Source organism: Rhinatrema bivittatum, chromosome 1 (assembly GCF_901001135.1).
Source record: "Rhinatrema bivittatum chromosome 1, aRhiBiv1.1, whole genome shotgun sequence".
In the NCBI taxonomy this organism is placed as follows: Eukaryota; Metazoa; Chordata; class Amphibia; order Gymnophiona; family Rhinatrematidae; genus Rhinatrema; species Rhinatrema bivittatum.
In genome coordinates, this window is record NC_042615.1 from 790,479,474 (window position 1) to 790,485,473 (window position 6,000).

The window sequence follows — 6,000 nt, forward strand, 5'->3', positions numbered from 1 at the left end:
AAAAAACGAGGGAACATGTAAAATGTGCCTTCAACGGATTTTAACTCAGGAAAGAGGCTGCCCAGATTATCCTCCGACCCTTCGTGTCCGGCAGGATAGTTTTGTGGAAGATCGGATACGATTTTCCTTTCGCATTCCTTACGATCAGCCCGTAGGGGAAACAGAGAAGTAGCTGCAAAGGTGTGAGGCGGCGGAGGGAGGCTGGGCGTACATCTGGTTCATGGAGTTGCTTTCCTCTGCAGTGGGGTTACTTGTTCTGAGACTCAGGGGCTACCCCTGGCTTTTTTTTTTTTTCGTGACAGGGAGGGCATGAAGATTTTTGGGGGCGGGGAGAAGGAGAGATTCTCTGCCGGAAGCCATGCCTGAAGTCTCTGCTCAGCCTGCTCTGATCCAGCGCTAAGAAAACAAAGTTGGCATAGAGAATTTATTTGGGGGGGTGGGGGTGTTTCCTAAGATAAGTTTCGTAAAGATTACGGGTATCAAAATTACCATTAACTTTTCTGAGTATTAATTTTTGAATGTGACAAAATATTTCAGTTTAGAGGATATTAGTAGAGAAATATCTGAACATTTTACAAAGTTAGCTGTTTCAAAAGTCAATTAAGAAAGTGGTTTATTTTTTTGCCAGTGACATTTAAATTATAAGCCAAGGGTTTCTCATATCCTTTATCAGTGGAGTCTTGGCTTCATGGAGCATGCATTATTTTCTTCTATTGAATTAGAGGGTTTTAAAAACTATATTAAACTACTTAGGTTCTAAATTTATATATATGTATTTATTTATAAAACATATTAACCATTTCCCAGATTTTACAATAAATCTTTCAAATTGATGTACGTAATCACAAAATAAAATTAAAAACATCAATAAAATAAAAACATAACAAAAAATGACAAATAAAAATCAAACATACAGTATGGCCATCCTTATTTCTTCATCCAGATAGTTAGTTTACCAACCCATCAGGCCAGAATCCCACCAAGGATTAAAAGCAAGCTGCTCCCTAATTTAAGGGGTCATTTTCTAATGCTTATCACGTGCGATAGCATGCTGGGGGGCGGAGTCAGGGTGGAGTTGAGGCAGTGAGGGGAGGAGTCGGTGCAGTGAGGAGACGGACTGGACAGTGTCTTCGCTGGCGGTGATAAGGTAAGCACCATTATCCTTGCCAGTAGTGCGCCCAATAGCGCCACCTTTCATGGTGGCGCTATTAGGTGCGAAAGCCGGCAGTGAAAACACCACGGTAGTGTGAAGGCTGCCAGCTTTTGCAGGCCCACTGTTATGGTTTTGAGGTGTTGGAGTGGATTCTTGGGTACTGCAGTGATGGCCACTCCCACGGGGAAGAGCCCCATGAGGAACCGCAGTACTAGGCTAGACTCTATACATGCAGACACAGAGAACTGGTATTTATTATACAGCTTGGTGGTACTGCCCAGGATGTGGCAGCAGTGAGGCAACCCAGTAGAAGTAGGCCAGGGGTCCTCAGCAGAGGAGACCAGACCCACACGAGTAGATGGTAGGCAGCGCAGGGTAGTAGAGGAAGTCCCGGATGCAGGCTCCCAGCGCTTAGCTGAAGGTGAGACAGACTGACAAGGTTAGATTACTCACAGAAGTAGATAGCTTTATTGATGGAAATCCTGGCAGGCAGAAGTAGTTGAATTGTAGGCACCAAGGCAGGGAGAGCAGGCCCTCGAGGAGTGAGTACCTGGTATCCCAGATAGGTACCTGAAAGAAAGCATAAGGGCCCCTGAGGAGCGGGTACCCAGGTTAGAGATGAATGGCCCCGGAGGGCAGAGAGAGCTTCCAGTGGCAACAAGGAAGCGGCAGAGCAGCTTAGACCAGAGGCATTCCAATCCTTGCTAATTCAGCAGGCTAAATACCCGGATGGAGTGACATCACAGGAGGGTGGCGCCCCTGAGCTTCCCGCCATGACATGGATAAAGACGTGGGTGGCATGCACGCGCCATTGCCATTCTGGGGACGCTGGAGAGAGCGGCATGAAGACGCGGCAGCAGCCATCCTCCCAAGGCTTGAGGAGAGAGAAGGAAGAAAGGTGAGGCACAGAGGTCGAAGCCATCTGACACAGACGGATGCAACAGTACCCGCCTTCAAAGGGCCCTCTCCAGACCCCCTACCTGGTCGTGGTTTTTAAGGATGTGATTGATGAAATTGTTCTCTTTGTTCATGATATTAGCCAAAAATTCCCAAGAGTTTTCTTTTGGGCCATATCCCTCCCATGACAGGAGGTATTCCCAAACTCTGCCTCTCTTTCTTACATCAAGGATGGCATCAACCTTGTACTCAATGTCTTCTTCTCCATCAAAAGGAGTAGGTTCAGGTGTCTTGGTGGAAAACTCACTAAGAACAAGCGGTTTCAGCAGCGAAACATGGAATGCATTATGAATCTTCATAGCTGGAGGAAATTTCAGAGTATAGGAGAGTGAACCCAGTCGTCGGAGAATAGGAAAGGGTCCGACAAAGCATGGAGCAAATCGAGCAGATGGAAGCTTAAGTCTCAGATGCTTGGTAGACAGCCAGACTTTATCACCAGGCTGGAATTCAGGAGCCTTGCTTCGGTGAGCGTCATAGCCTTTCTTTGCTCTTTGTCCTGCTTTTTGGAACATCTCTTTAGTCTTTCTCCAGAGCTGCTGTATATCTTTGGCAGAAGATTGACCAGAAAGTAGAAGTGGTAAAGGTAGTAAGGGTTGTCATCCGTAGACCAGGGGAATGGAACAGCTCCCCTATGAGGAAAGACTAAAGAGGTTAGGACTTTTCAGCTTGGAGAAGAGACAGCTAAGGGGGGAAATGATAGAGATGTTTAAAATCATGAGAGGTCTAGAACGGGTAGATGTGAATCGGTTATTTACTCTTTCGGATAATAGAAAGACTAGGGGGCACTCCATGAAGTTAGCATGGGGTACATTTAAAACTAATCGGAGAAAGTTCTTTATTACTCAATGCACAATTAAACTCTGGAATTTGTTGCCAGAGGATGTGGTTAGTGCAGTTAGTATAGCTGTGTTTAAAAAAGGATTGGATAAGTTCTTGGAGGAGAAGCCCATTACCTGCTATTAAGTTCACTAGAGAATAGCCACTGCCATTAGCAATGGTAACATGGAATAGACTTAGTTTTTGGGTACTTGCCAGGTTCTTATGGCCTGGATTGGCCACTGTTGGAACAGGATGCTGGGCTTGATGGACCCTTGGTCTGACCCAGTATGGCATTTTCTTTTGTTCCTATGTTCAAAAGGTGTAGATCCAGTAGATGATGCTGGATGTGAATTGATGGCAAATTCAGCTCAGGGCAACAGTTCAGCCCAGTCTTTCTATTGTGAACCAACATAGGCACGAATGAACTGTTTGAGAGTTCTATTCATTCTCTCAGTTTGGCCATTTGACTGAGGATGGTATGCAGAGATGAAGTCAAGTGTGATGTTGAATTTCTTACACAAGGCTTTCCAGAACTTGGCAGTAAATTGAGCTCCTCTGTCAGAAACAATGTGTTTAGGCATGCCATGCAGGCGAAAGATGTGACTAATGAATAGCTTAGCAAGTTCCATGGCTGAAGGCAAGCCAGGGAGAGCCACGAAGTGAGCCATCTTTGAAAATTGATCCACTGTATCCCAAATGGTATTGTTACCTCCAGAAAGTGACAAGTCCACCACAAAATCTGTAGCAATGTGAGTCCAGGGCTCATCTGGTACTGGCAAGGGTTGAAGCAGGCCCCAAGGATGTCCGGGCAGAGGTTTCTATCTGGCACAATTGGAACAGGAAGCTAGGTACACAAGAGTGTCTTCCTTCATGGTGGGCCACCCATAGTACTTTTGTAGCTTATCCAGTGTCCTTTCGAATCGTGCGCCCATGCTAGCAGTTTCTTTCATAGATTGCAGGGTACAATGGTCTTGCCCGGGGGTATCGGATGTGTAGCTGTCAGAAGAACTCTCTTTGGGTCGATGATATGCTGGGGTTTCACCAGTACATCTTCAGAGCAAGATAATGCACCTGCTCTGTCATTCTTATCACCAGGGTGAAATTTCAGCACAAAGTCAAATCTGTTGAAGAACGGGGACCACCTCACCTATCTATGGTTAAGGAGTTGAGTATGACGTAGGTACTCCAGATTTTTGTGATCAGTGTAAACAGTGATCTGATGTGCACCTTCAAGCCAGGGGTGCCATTCTTCAATTGCCATCTTTATTGCCAGTAGTTCTTTATCCCCAAAGCCATATTTCTTCTCCGCTGGTGAAAAGCATCGGGAAAAGAAAGAACAGGGGTGCAAGATCTTAGAATCACTGGTCTGGCTTAGCACGGCCCCTATGCCTACATCCAAGGCATCGACTTCCACAATGAAGGGTCATGTAGGGTCCGGATGGCAGAGACATGGTTTGCTTGAGAAGGCATCTTTTAGCTTCTGAAATGCTGTTACAGCTTCCGTAGACCAAGTGGCAATGTTGGCTCCCTTTTTAGTCATTGCTGTTAATGGAACAGTCAATCAAGAGTAATCTTTGATGAAGGTCCTGTAGTAGTTGGTAAATCCCTAAAATTGTCTTAGAGCTTTTAGGCCAGTGGGTTGTGTCCATTTTTTAATACTCTCAAACTTCTGAGAATCCATCTGGAAACCTCTGTTTGAAACAATGTACCCTAAGAAGGGCACATATTCCTTGTGGAATTCACATTTAGTCAACTTGGCATACAAGCGGTTATCGTGAAGTCTTTGCAGAACTCTTTTGACATCTTCCTGATGGGACTGCAGGTCATGGGAAAATATCAAGATGTTGTCTAAGTAGACAATGACACATTGGTAGAGTAGATCATGCAGAATATTGTTCATCATGTTTTGGAAGACAGCCGGGGCATTGCACAAGCCGAAGGGCATCACCAGGTATTCAAAGTGCCCATCCCAGGTATTAAAAGCCGTCTTCCATTCATCGCCAGAGCAGATGCAGACTAAATTATATGCTCCTTTGAGGTCAAGCTTGGAGAATATCTTGGCTCCCTGTAACCTGTCTAATAGCTCTGAGATGAATGGTAAGGGGTAACGATCCTTTACGGTAATCTCATTCAGACCTCTGTAATCAATGCATGGGCATAATGTTCCATCCTTCTTCCCCATGAAGAAGAAACCTGCGCCAGCAGGAGACTTGGAAGGTCTTATGAAGCCTTTCTGGAGATTCTCCTGGCTGTACTCTGACATCGATTTATTCTCTACTATGGAGAGAGGGTAAACCCTTCCTTTGGGTGGTTCTGTATTAGGCTTCAAATTGATGGCACAGTCGTATGATCTGTGTGGAGGCAATACATCAGTGGCTTCTTTAGAGAATACATCTTGGAAAGATGCATATTGAGGCGGCAACCCAGGCAACAATGGGATAGTTGGCATGCAGGGTATTGGAGAGACTTCCATCAAGCATTTGCCATGGCAATCTGGATCCCAACGTGAAAGCTCCAAAGTGGTCCAGTTGAATTGTGGCATATGTTTCTGCAGCCATGGTAGCCCAAGTACCAAAGGGTGCATGGCCTTCTCTAGTAGAAAGAAGGAAATAGCCTCTGTATGAAGAGCACCATTACGTAAGCTTACTGGTTCTGTAAGCAGGGTTACTTCACCTGGTAAGGGCTTTCCATGAATAGAGGACAAAAGTAGCAGAGATGTCATGGTAGTGATGGGGATTTGCAAATGTTCCACTAGACGTTTCAAAATGAAATTTCCCCCTACCCCAGAATCCACTAAGGCAAGGGTCTGGTATTCTAGAGGTCCGCAGATTAAAGATACTGGAAGAGAGAGTGGAGGAGAGGGTGCAGTTAGACATAATAAGAGTCCTCCCACAGGACTTAGGTCTGCCAGTTTCCCGGACATATAGGGCACGTTTGTACAGCATGACCAGCTTGTCCACAATACATGCATAGTCCCAACCTCTTTCGTGTTCATCTCTCTTTTGAAGTCAAATGACTGTGGCCCAATTGCATTCGTTCCTCTTTGCCAGCAACAGGACCTGGGGGTATAG